Here is a 13,891-nt window from a genome sequence, read left to right on the forward strand (position 1 = left end):
AGCTCTTTGAATATATAATTTTTTAAAAAGTATTTTTAAAGGCTAGATGGCAGCAAGGAAATTGTTTTCTGTTCATCTTAAGTAAATATCTCTGTGATATAAGTGCTGCATCAGAGTTATCTTATGGGCTGCATATGACTCAGAGGGAAAATAATTTGTTTAGTAACTTGATTTTCTTCCTTTTTTTATGATTCACAAGTTGTCAAGCTCATCCTGTTTGGGACATTATAAATGTAGTAGTAGTAGTATTCACTCAGTCATGTCTGACTCTTTGAGACCCCATGGAGTATAGCCTGTGGGAACTTGTAAATGAATAACAAATTTAAATGTAAATCAACTGAAATATATATGAAATCCTACTGGATTCTTAGGAGGTCTCTCGGTATTTATGAACCACACTTCTCTTTTCTAGGATTCTGTTTTGGGACACAGTCATAAATGCAAAAGGAAGGTTTCAGTACCTAATGACATTTATCCTTATAATATTGGGCCCCTTCAGCCCAAGCATTGAAAAACTGTCTGGAGTTGGAATTGCTGAGACATGGAAAACTTTTCTCTAGAAGGATTTCTTAAAATAAAAATTATACTTTAAGATTATGAGTATAGAATTATAACACAGACAATTCATCATACTTAATAAGCCTCTCTAGATCAATCTAGATTATCTCCAAAAGGTCTATTTCACCCAGTCCCATAATTACATACTTGGGGAAGTAAAATGAAATGTATAGGGTTTTCAGAGTGGCAGATCTATCTGGAATCCTTCTAACCCAGTTGTTTATTGTGTAGGAAGGGGAACTGAAGACCCGAGAAATTAAGGGACTTGAGTAAGGCCGCTGTAGTGAGGGTGGGGCTAGGAGGGCGATGAGCTACAGTGAGAATGTCTGTCACCTGTTAAAGGCCTTCAATTTCTTGGGTTTACTTCCATCTTTTCATTTAACCCTCACAACAGTTTTGCAAGGCATGGATCATATTCCAGTTTTTAAAATGATAAAACTGAAACATAGGAGGTTCTCTAACTGCTTGAAGTCAATAGGCATTAGGAGGCAGAGCAGAAATTCAAATGCACACCCCCTGATTCTGAGGGTCTGGTGTCTCCTGCCTTGAGCTGTTTTCACTGTATCAGGGTGGTTTCCTGGCTTCAGTATATAACCTAAAATCCAAGCAGCATTCTGTTTTTCTACATGTTTACAGGCATCACTCATCTTTTTGAGCTTCACTTTATCACGCTTCATAGATAATGCTTTTTTCACAGATTGAAGTTTGCGGCAACCCTGTGACAAAGCAGGTCTATCTGCACCATTTCTTTTTTCAACATTATTTGCTTACTTTGTGTCCCTGTGTCACAGTTAGGTACTTCTCACAATAATTCCAACGTTTTCATTATTTTTGTGTTTGTGATGCTGGTCTGTGATCAGTGACCTTTGATGTTACTATTAATACTATAACCTGCTGAAGGCTCGGGTGATAGTATTTTTCAGCAATATTTTAAAATAAAGATATGTGCATTTTTAGACATAATGTTATTGCATACTTAATGTTGTTGTTCAGTTGCTCAGTTGTGTCCAACCCTTTGTGACTCCATGGACTGCAGCATGCCAGGCTTCCCTATCCCTCACCATCTTCTGGAGTTTGCTCAAACTCATGTCCATTGAGTTGATAATGTCATGTAACCATCTCATCCTCTGTTGCTCCATTCTCTTCCTACCCTCATTCTTTCCCAATATCAGGGTCTTTTCCAATAAGTCAGTTATTCGTATCAGGTGGCCAAAGTATTGGAGCTTCAGCTTCAGCATCAGTCCTTCCAATGAATATTCAGGACTGATTTCCTTTAGGATGGACTGGTATGATCTCCTTGCTGTTCAAAGGACTCTCAAGAGTCTTCTCCAGCACCACAGTTCAGAAGCATCACTTCTTTGGTGCTCAGCCCTCTTTATGGTCTGACTCTTACATCTGTATGTGACTAATGGAAAAATCATAACTTTGACTATTTGGCAAAGTGATGTCTCTGCTTTTTAATACACTGTTTAGGTTTGCCATAGCTTTGCTTCCAAGGAACAAGCATCTTTTAATTTCATGGTTGCAGTCACTCTCTGCAATGATTTTGGAGCCCAAGAAAATAAAGTCTGTCACTGTTTCCATCTTTTCCCCCATCTATTTGCCAGGGGATATCCAATAAATAGCAGAAAATAAAGTAAGTGAGATGGTGGTAAGTGTCGAAGAAAGAAAAGACAAAGGGAAAAAATCAAGAAAGGAGACACTAGAAAGATGGGATGGGAGTTATTTAAAAAGGACTTTGCTGTGAGTATGTATTTGGGAAGTGTTTGTTACTACATTATTGCTTCAGTGAAAGAAGCTGGCAGGTGTCTATTTTTTCAGCAGTTTCCTTTCCAAAACCATAATATTCCATTCTATACCAGTGGTGAAAGGCTTATTCTAACTCCATCTCCATCATCATGATACATCTTCCTATCTGCCCCTTGTGGGAACCATTGTTATCCCCATAGTATCAAAAAGAGAAAACAGGGGTCAAATGAGTTACCCATAATTGGAGAATAAGACAAGCATAGTGCCTGGGCTACTCTTTCCAAATATCTAATTCACAGGGAAGGAGAATCTCAGAAATGCTAAAATGACTAGCCCAGAATTACATGGCAAAGTGCTCAGTATTTTATTTATCCAGCAAGATATGGATGGAGCTTCTACAGTGGGCCAGGCTGCTGAGATGGATCCAGAAAGTAGTATTCACAGGAGATGTTCTCTGACCTAGGGGCACATGCAGGGACCTCTGTACCCTACCCAGTGCTCATTTATGCATACCATGATGGACAGTCTTCTCTTTTTTCCAGAGTCTGAGAAGAATGGTGTTCCCACTTTTATTTCCCACTCTGCATTTCTAGTGTGTTATGGATTAAATGAGACTATATCAGCTGGCCTGGGGACCAAAACAACTATGTATACCATTGTTTCCTTGGGCAAATGCATTTAGACTTTCACACATCCAGCCATCTTTACAAACTTTCAGACTGGGGGGTGTCTGAGTTGGAGAATACAAGCAGAGATTGTTTAGAGTCCATCAAGGCACTCTGGCTGCCCAACCTCCCAGATATTGACCATTGCCTGGAGTAAACAATATCCTCTTCAGTCCTAAAGCATCAAATGAGATACAAATGAGCAATAATAGCTTCCTCAAAATTTTATGGAAAAGATTTTATTTTCTTTACTCAGAAGGCAAAGTGACGGTCACACTTATTTACCTTTAAGGAAAAGGTCTTCAAATGGTAGTCTGTGGATTGTGCCTACCAGCCATTCTATAGTTTGTCATAGTTCTCTAGGGCTATGGGAATCTACAAGGAGATTGTAGCTCATTTAATCTGTGTTTATTCCGTTATCTATGTATGAGACTCAATTTCCATACATGGCAACAGCCAGTCTAGTACCACAAGTGTGTCTTGAATGGAACAGAATGGAAAGAAATGTTCTCTTGGCCATCGCATATGCTAGCAAGTATCATTTTCCCATCTTTCTTCCATAATGCGAATGCCATGGGCATTTCAGTTCCTGTTCTACATGCCTGTCATCATCTGCTTGATTAGAATGATACTGCTGTAGATAATAAGTACTTGGAATTTATATAAGCTTCTTAAGGAATGATGAACTTAGATTGAACTGCAGTGAATGCTTCAGTAAAATTCAAAGGAATTATGATTATGGTTGCCTTGGCAACCATAGTTCTGTATTCTCTTTGTTTTATTACTTACCATTTTCCTATATTGAGGTCATTTTGAGGAGATCATTAAGGTCTCATTTTCAGTTTATGAGGCTTCTGGGAATGATACAATTTCATGTAGCTACAAATGTATCTCCTTTTCTTAAAATTTCCCCAAACATTGGAACGTCTGGGCATGTGAAATGAACTAAAAATAAGCTATTACTTATGTTGACACATACATGTCATCTTTACTCTCTATTAAGGTAATTATTTATAAGGACTGAAAGACATTGTTACTTTACATTTCTCCTTAGCATGCAAATATGACTTTTCATTTGTTTCAAAAGTGAAGAATTCTTTGTCAATAAATTTCCATAAATGTTTTTACCTATAATGCAGTTATTAAACTGAAAATAACTAAACAAGAAAAATAGTTTTACTTTAGGAAAGGGCCAGTTTGAGAGACAGTCAAACAGTGATATTTTAACAGCATATTAAATAATTAATCATCAACACATCCTCTGTTAAGTTTTTTGGTAGACCACATTAGTTTTTTTAAAGAGAAAATATGGTAATTAACACTAGGATCTTTATAATTGGTTTATTGGTATTAAAAGGAAAATATAGTATAAATTGTATATTACCATATGACTACAATATAAAAATCATTGTAAAACATTTTATTTTGTCCAATTACTTACTATTTTAATCTAAAGGAAAATTCTGTATGTTAACATTCTAGGACAGGAGTTAGGAAAGTTTTTTGTAAAGGGTCAGATGGTCAATATTTTAGGTTTTGGGGCCACACAGATTTTTATTGCAACTACTCAACTCTGTAATTGAAAGCATCCAGAGACACCAAGCTGTATTAAATTAATACCATGTTTATAGAAACAGATGGCAAACTGGATTTGGTCCTCAGGCTGAAGTTTGCCAGGGCTTCCCTAGTGGATCAATGGTAAAGAACCCACCTTGCAATGTAGGAGATGTGGATTTGATCCCTAGGTTGGGAAGATCCCCTGGAGGAGGGCATGGCAATCCACTCTAGTATTCTTGCCTGGAGAATCCCATGGACAGAGGAGCCTGGCGGGCTACAGTCCCTGGGGTCACAAAGAGCCGGACACAACTGAAGTGACTGAGCACGCACGCACAGGAGGGTAGAAGCAGACATTTCATGACAGATTGCTTAGTTTAAAAGCTAGTAGAAGATTTGACAAAAATAAGCTAATAACATTTCCTTACATGTTGGGCAAGTTCAAAACTGAGCTTCAGTGTCAAAGGTCTGACATCCCCTACCTGAATATAACAGCAATGTAAACTGAGTCAGTGAGATGAAGCCCCTTTGCCTATAGCTGGTTTCTCCATCCTTGTGGAGTTTCCTTGGTCACCTGACACCAAGTGAAACGTACATTTTCATCTTTATTTTCCTTTAGAGTATTCTCTGGTGCTTTGTTCAAACTAATTTTATCATCCTCTTTTAGGCTTAGGGTGTCCCTGGTGGCTCAGCTGGTAAAAATTTGCCTGCAATGCAGGGGACCTGGGTTTGATCCCTGGGTTGGGAAGATCCCGTGGAGAAGGGAAAGGCTACTCACTCCAGTATTCTGGCCTGGAGAGTTACTTGGATTGAATAGTCCATGGGGTCACAAAGAGTCAGACAGGACTGAGCAACTTTCACTTTAGGTTTAGTCAAATGTTTCAAACATAAAGAAAAGTACAGAAAAAAACCACAAATATTTGACCCTCAGTTTTAATAGATTTTAATATTTAATAGTTTGATTCAGATATTTTAATCTTTTTTAAAAATAAATAATATATATGAACACAGACAAAGCCTATACCAGACTTTTAATGTGTATGATTTTTCCACATTCTAACAATTTTTAAAGAGGCGGTTTATTTTTAGGTGGATCTGCATTTTTCCTACTTATTAAAGTGAATTTCTTGAGATCCAAAAGGATGGAAAGATTAGTGAATTAATTTTAGATGTGCAAATTATCGTTGGTACACAGTAGACCAAGTTGACCTGATTTGATACATTTTTATGTCCATCCAGGACTAAATTAATGCTATGAGTTTACTTCCAAGAGAGACCTTGCAAATTCCCTATATCTCTTCCATGTGGTAAATGAGATGTGTGATTAAGAGACAGTGAGTATAAATCATCCTAATTCATAATCAAGGACTGAAGACAGCTTTTCATTTCTATAGTGACTTATTCAAATGCATTATTTTTCTCTGCTGCCCTTAACACAGTTAATGCTTTGTGGAACAAACACTTTCACAAACATTCTGTCATTCAATCTTTGGAATGTCCCATGTGGTGGTTAGAACAGATAGTACTGCAATCGTCTCCTAGGTGAGGAAATTAAGGCACAGTGATGTCAGTGCAGTGCTTACAAGTCTTGGCTGAACCTTAGTATCACTGGGTGAGCTTTGATAAAGGACCCGTGGATCCCTGAGCCTACCCACAGAGATTTGATACAACCAGGCTGGAACAGACCGAAAGTGTTAGTATTTTTCATTGATTCTTCTGTGCAGCCAAGGTTGAGAATTTCTGCTGGACTAGGGAACTGATCAAAGGTGTTCAACCCTGTGGTTCTCAAATGGGGGCTATTTATCCACCCCCACCCTGCCAGGGGAACATTTGACAATAAAACACTTGATTGACACATGTTGGTTGAGGACACTACTGGCTTCTAGTGAGTAGAGAAAGCAGAGATGCTGCCAGAACATCCTACAGCCTCGCCTCTCAATGTAAAACTCTCCAGCCCCAGGACTTCCCTGGAGGTCCAGCGGTTAAGACTCTGCACTTCCACTGAAGGGGACATGAGTTTGATCCCTGGTGGGAGAACTAAGATCCCACGTGCTGTGCAGTATGGCCAAAAATAAAAGAATGACAGAAAAAGAAAAAACAAAAAAAATCCCTATCCAACCCCAAATGCCACTATGTCAGTTGAGCTGAGGTTTAGAAACTCCTACTTAACCTCTAAGTGTTGGACTGAAGTCCCTCTGACTCTAAGCCATTGTTATTTCTTCAGTCCCAAATTGCTAAATTATTCAAATTAGTCATTCTCTTATTATTTCTCTAATAGTACATTTTTAAGGTGACTTTAAACTTTTTCAGGAACTAGGTGGTCTCGTGTCTTAACCACACTAGGATAGGCAGAAATCCTACTTTTCTCAGAATACCAAAAGTAACACAAAAACAAGCAAATAGCCACAAAGGATACAACATCAAAAAGAAAAGAACTATTTCTTAACTTAAATATATGTATGATCCCAAATAAAAAATGTGACTTATGTAAAGCAGTGGCTCTCCAAATTGAGCATGCATTGAAATCCCCTGGAGGGTTATTAAAATACGGACTGCTGGGCCCCACCCTCAGAGTGTCTGATTCCCTAGGTCTGGTGTGGTATTCAAGCATTTGAATTTCTAAATTTCTAACAAGAGCTTCCAGCTGAGACAGACTCTTCTGGACCTGGGAACACACTGAGAATTACAGATGTAAAATGTGTAATAGCTTCTCAAATGCATAACCTCAGGACTATCTATTAAAGCATCAAGTTAATATTCCTAAAAATGCAAGCATTATTTCATCATACTATACACATGATTTTAGAATATAATCCATCAATAAGTACAAGAACCTTCCAGTTCCATGATTACAATCAGGACAGACCTATGAAATCAAACCGTTGCACCCACTTCTAAGAGCAACAGGAGCTAGCTTCAGTAAGCTTCCTGTCCAGAACAAGTCCAATGTTAAGAATGTACAGCTGACCATCTTATCAGAAATAAAAAAGTGACAATACCCTGAGACATTTTAAAATGTATCTAAGGTACATGATGTACATTCTTCAAATTATAAGGAGATGCCTAAATAAAAAATGACTTGAACAGAATTTTCCTACTTTTGGACACATTAACACATGATTGTAGGAGGGTGGATGGATATCTAAAGTTTCAGTGAAATTTATTGCCTACATCAAATAACAAATCCTAATTCCTTAACAAATTGGAATATTGACATAGGTGGCTAAATAATCATAGAATTAAACATGGAATCTGAAACCTATTTCAGAAACAAGTCAATTACTTTTCCACTTCATCAGTCCATGACACTCTAAAGATAGCAGCGATAAAGGTGGTGTGGTTTGTGATTTTCATAAACTAGCCTTAAGTTAGATATTACAGCATATTTTGTAGGTGAAAAACCTAAACCCTGAAGAAGCAAAGTACATGTCCCTTATTTTCCACAGCAAGAGCTCATAGAAACTAGAATATGCTCTTATCTCTGCCTCTTAGATGTTTTCTGAATCTCTTGATAGTGAAGATTTGATCTCTTTCTAGAACCTGGCACACTTCCTAGTACATACCAAGGGATAATTAGGCTTTTACTGAATTTACTTAAGTGGGTTTGTGAGAAGTTCATGCATTTCTGTATTTCATGAATTTTATATTGCATATTTCAGTCCCATTTAAATTCAGGATCCTTAACCCAAAAATCCCAAATAAGATCCAGTCTATACTGTCCAAAGTACAAACTTTAATTATGAGCTAGGGATTAAGAAAAATAAAGGGAAACTATGGGAGAATTTTCCAACAAGTAAGCACTTCTGTTGTATCGGCATTGATGATATATATGGCAGTCAACAATGATAAGACTTCCAAAGGATAACTAAATAGCCCTGTACTGTAAAATATAAATTTTACACTTCTAAGGGAACAAATAAAATCTAAGAATTGGAAAAAATATACCTAATAGCATCGTTCTGCTCCAGTGTTTAAGAGCAAACCGAGAAGTTGCTATGGCATTGACTTACACGAGCATAGCAACAGAGCGAACTCAGTGATTCAGCTTGATAAAAGAGGAAATTATCTCACCATTTCCCTTTCCCTAAATCAGTCAGATATCCAAGCATTTCATGTTGAAACGGTATATCCATCAACATGTTCTACTGGATAAAAGTCAATAGTGGGGGTGGGGAGGAAGGTCAAGACGAAATCTGTATGACATATGCTTACTTTAGAGATGCAACTCACATCTAAAGAATCTATTAATGTCTCTGCATCCTGCTTTCCCCCGATTGAATGGGGTTTGTCAGTGGCTTATACTGGGTGAATATTGGGTGAATATGAGTAATAATTTGGCAAAAGACAACAATTTATCAATCCGTATAACTTCATTCTAATGAAAGTTGACTGTGGTATATTTTGAGAAAGAAACATTGTTCGGCCGTGAAACTGTAATTCCCTGTGTGCAACAGCCCTCCAGGGAAGGGATAGATTATGCCAGCGTAGTGAAGTTTAGTCATTATCCCTTGTATCAAGCAGAGGTCAGCCGTGGGTGTATATGTGGGAGGCACCACTGTGGTGAGCCAATACAAACAGAGCCAAATGTCACAAATAAATGCTGACATTTTATCACATTATTATTTTAAATATTATTTTACCACTGTGTTTTTTCTTGTATTGTTTAACCTCCACATCTTTATTTCCCATTTCCTTTCTTTAAACTGATAAATGAGAATTTGGCAAGTATGGTTTGAGTCACTACTTGACCATGAACATGGGAAGTTAATTGACCCTGCAAAAGAGCCCCAAACCCATGAAACTTGGATTCTTAGATTTATTCTGCTTTTTTTGTTTGTTTTTTGAAAATACAACAATTCTTTATTTATTTATTTTACTTAAAAAATTTATTTATTTAAATTGGAGGCTAATTACTTAACAATATTGTAGTGGTTTCTGCCATACACTGACATGAATCAGCCATGGGTGTACACGTGTTCCCCATCCTGAACCCCCCTCCCACCTCCCTCCTCATCCCATCCCTCTGGGTCATCCCAGTGCACCAGCCCTGAGCACCCTGTCTCATGCATCGAACCTGGACTGGCGATCTATTTCACATATGATAATACACATGTTTCAATGCTATTCTCTCAGATGATCCCACCCTCGCCTTCTCCCAGAGTCCACAAGACTGATCTGTACACCTGTGTCTCTTTTGCAGTCTCGCATACAGGGTTATCGTTACCATCTTTCTAAATTCCATATATATACGTTAGTATACTGTATTGGTGTTTTTCTTTCTGGCTTACTTCACTCTGTATAATAAGCTCCAGTTTCATCCACCTCATTAGAACTGGATTCAAATGTATTCTTTTTAATGGCTGAGTAATATTCCACTGTGTATATGTATCACAGCTTTCTTATCCATTCGTCTGCTGGTGGACATCTAGGTTGCTTCCATGTCCTGGCTATTATAAACAGTGCTGTGATGAACATTGGGGTACACGTGTCTCTTTCAATTCTGGTTTCCTTGGTGTGTATGCCCAGCAGTGGCATTGCTGGGTTGTATGGCAGTTGTATTTCCAGTTTTTTAAGGAATCTCCACACTGTTCTCCATAGTGGCTGTACTAGTTTGCATTCCCACCAACAGTGTAAGAGGGTTCCCTTTTTTCCACACCCTCTCCAGCATTTATTGCTTGTAGATTTTTGGATAGCAGCCATCCTGACTGGCGTGAGATGGTACCTCATTGTGGTTTTGATTTGCATTTCTCTGATAATGAGTGATGTTGAGCATCTTTTCCTGTGTTTGTTAGCCATCTGTATATCTTCTTTGGAGAAATGTCTGTTTAGTTCTTTGGCCCATTTTCTATTTATTCTGGATTGACTTGGGTTTCAGAAACATATAATTTGATTAATTTATTTTAATTTACATATAGTAAAATTCATCTTTTGGAGGGGTACAATTCTGAGTTTTGACAAATACATAAAATTGTGTAACCACCACTACAATAGGGACCCAGAAGAGTTCTGTCATCCCCCCTACCCCACAGATTCCCTCCTGCTGCCCCTTCATAGTCAACCCCTCCCTGAACCGCCCCAGGACCTGTCATCAAAAATCTGTTGGTGCTCTTCTATTTTAACTATTTTTTCCCTTCTCCATTCATTCACAGTACAGTCTATCATGTGCTAGGTTCTGTTTGAAGTTCTGGGGATGAAATAGTGAATAAGATTCACATGGAGCTTTCCATGCAGAAACAAGATAATGAACAAAAGTGAATCTGTAATTCCAATGTGTAGTAAACAGATCCTGCTTGCTCCTATGACATACCTATGAAAAGCTATGACAAACTTAGACAGCATATTAAAAAGAAGAGATACCATTTTGCCAACAAAGGTCTGTATAGTCAAAGCTATGGTTTTCCAGTAGTCATGCACACATGTGAGAGCTGTACCAGAAAGAAGACTGAGCTCTGAAGAACTGATGCTTTTGAAATGTGCTGGAGAAGACTCTTGAGAATTCCTTGGACAGCAAAGTGATCAAACCATTCAATCCTAAAGGAAATCAACCCTGAATATTCATTGGAAGGACTGATGCTGAAGCTGAAGCTCCAATAGTTTGGCCACCTGATGCGAAGAGCCAACTCATTTGAAAAGACCCTGATGCTGGGAAAGATAGAGGGCAGGAGGAGAAGGGGGCAGCAGAGGATGAGATGGTTCGATGGCATCATCGACTCAATGGACATGAATTTGAGCCAACTCCAGGAAATAGTAAAGGACAGGGAAGCCTGCCATGCTGCAGTTCATGGGGTCACGAAGAGTCAGACATGACTTAGTGACTGAACAACAACAATAAGCAGATTCCTGTGATAACAAGTATCGGAAGATGAAACCTCATTTTAGACTGAATGTTAGAAAAGGTGGCTCTGAGAAGTTGGCATTATATCTGAGGACTGAAGTCTAAGAGGGAGCCAGCTATGTGAAATGAGCAAGGGGTGGGGACACATGGGCAATCATTCCATGCAGAAGGAACATTATATGGAAAACATGGGTCAGAAGTTCCAAGAGTGAGAGAAGAAAGCAATGGCATGAGGTGCTGTGGACAGATAGGCAGGGTCTAGCTAAGGTGTATCAACTTCATTCCCTTGCAGCAGGACACCATCAGGTAAGTCTGTACCTGAAGATGATTTGATTGATGTTTTGAGTTCTGTGTAGAAAGTTGTTTGTTATAGAGTGAGAATGGACACAGGGCAGTTACTGGGCCATGGCAACCATCCAGTTGACTGCTGACGGGCAGCAACTGTGGAGATGTAGAAGGAATGGATTTGAAATACATTTTAGAGATAGAGGGCTTCCCTGGTGGCTCAGCTGGTAGAGAATCCACCTGCAATATAGGAGACCTGAGTTTGATCCCTGGGTTGGGAAGATCCCCTGGAGAAGGGAAAGGCTACCTACTCCAGTATTCTGGCCTGGAGAATTCTTTGGACTGTATAAGTCCATGGGGTCTCAAAGAGTTGGACACAACTGAGTGACTTACACTTTTCACTTTCAATCCATGTTACAAATATGAATTCATTCACTTATATTTATTGAGGGCCCACAATGAGTGAGACTCAGATGAAGAAGTAGGGATATAATGTTAAAGAGGAACCTATAAGATTGGAGGCAAACTGGCAGGAGAGATAGGACTTCATTCAACAGTCTCACACATATGTGTAAAATTAGTGTGACAGTAAGTTTCACAGAGGAGAGGGTTATATGAGAGGGCATAATAAAGAGATTTGACAGTCTGAGCAGAGGTTGGGTTCTGGAAAGGTGTCTCAGAGCACTGAAGAATGAGGAGTGGGGAGAGGGTATTGGATGAAAGATCATGTGATAGAAGAGCAGAGATTTGGGTTCTCAAATGCCAGATACACTGTGATTCCAGTTTAGGAGTCGAAGAGTACATACCAGGAACATGCATTTCCACAAGCACTTCAGGCAACCCATTTCCTCCACAAATATTTATTGAACACGGAAGTAGGCCTGAGACTCTTCCAGGTGCTGAGAATTCAGTAATTCATGTTAAAAGTTTGCTTCTTTCATGGAGCTTGTTTCTGATGAATCTGATTCAGGAGATTCACAGACCCTGGGCACATCTTGAGAAGATTTGACTTAAGAGATGTTAGCCTAGAACAGGACCGTGAGGAGTGCCACCATTTAGAGCCTGAAAGGAGGAAGAGCAGCAGTAAAGAAGTTCATGATCAAGTGACTAATGAAGGAAGAAATGAGGAAAGTGGTGCACATAAGCAAAAGTGGAGTCCATGGGGTCACAGAGTCAGACACGACTGAGCGACTTTTACTAATGGCGGTGGAGAAAATGGAAAAAACAGAGAAGTAAGGGTAGAGAAAGCACTTGAAAGTGACAATAGAAATGGCATAGTGTTTGCAGTAAAATAACGTATGTTGGTATCTTATAGAAAAATAAATACACTAATAACAAAACATAAGGAAGTAAATCAAACTGGTTGGTTATCGTTTCGTGTCTATATCTATATTTGCCTTTCCATCTATTTATCTCCATCGTGGTGCATTTTTTTTTCCTCCAAAAAGAAATACTACAATCATCAGAGATTATCAGTAGAAAGATTCTCTGGAGGATCAGACAAGAGGAAGCATTCTCAGGACCCATTAAGGGGCCTGGAGACAGTGGGCTCTAGGACTTGTGTGGAGAACTTGAAAGCTGTCACCTTTTGAAAGAAAGGACTGTAAGAGGTGAAGTAGACTTAATCTGTGCATGTCCCCCTGGGATCTTACTAACTGACCCAGAGGGATTAGATTGAACAAGCATGTGGAGGATGTCTGGGGATCATAGTTTCTGTTATATCCTGTAATGGCAAGAGTGGCCTGCAGAAGCTGTGCATTCTGGGTCACCACTAGAATCAGGGTTAGTGTTTCCTGGGAACTGGAGAAGGGAAATGAAACCAGACCATGGCTAGATTCCTTCCCAGATCTCTTGAGTTGAATAATTTGAAATTGCCATTTTTATAGATTCAAAATGATACAAACATTAACCATTTCATACAGTTTGACCAAAAAGTATAATTCTGATACTACAGTGCAAAAGTGTAGATGGTGGGAGACCTTCTTGTTGGTTTAAAGATTGATCCGTTGGTGCAAGTATGCGACCATATATTAAAGCCTCTCAGTTTTGTGAGCCAGACCAAAGGCATTCTTGTTCCTGACTCTATTTGAACAGTATATTTGATGAAAGAGTGCCAGCATCGTCTATTTATTACCCTCCATACTCAGCGATTATGTGACAAGAAAGGAAAAGACCTTTAAAGCTGGGGTGATTGTCTAGACAGTCCTAAAATAGCTCTTCCCAGGTGCAAAGGAAGCAGTAAAAT

At 38.9% G+C, this 13,891-nt stretch overlaps 1 protein-coding gene across 3 annotated transcripts in view; it reads left to right on the forward strand.

Moving 5' to 3' along the window:
* ARHGAP6 (Rho GTPase activating protein 6) overlaps positions 1 to 13,891 on the forward strand; it is a 535,940-nt gene that overhangs the window by 341,068 nt on the left and 180,981 nt on the right. The window lies entirely within an intron of this gene.

Source organism: Budorcas taxicolor, chromosome X (assembly GCF_023091745.1).
Source record: "Budorcas taxicolor isolate Tak-1 chromosome X, Takin1.1, whole genome shotgun sequence".
NCBI lineage: Eukaryota > Metazoa > Chordata > Mammalia > Artiodactyla > Bovidae > Budorcas > Budorcas taxicolor.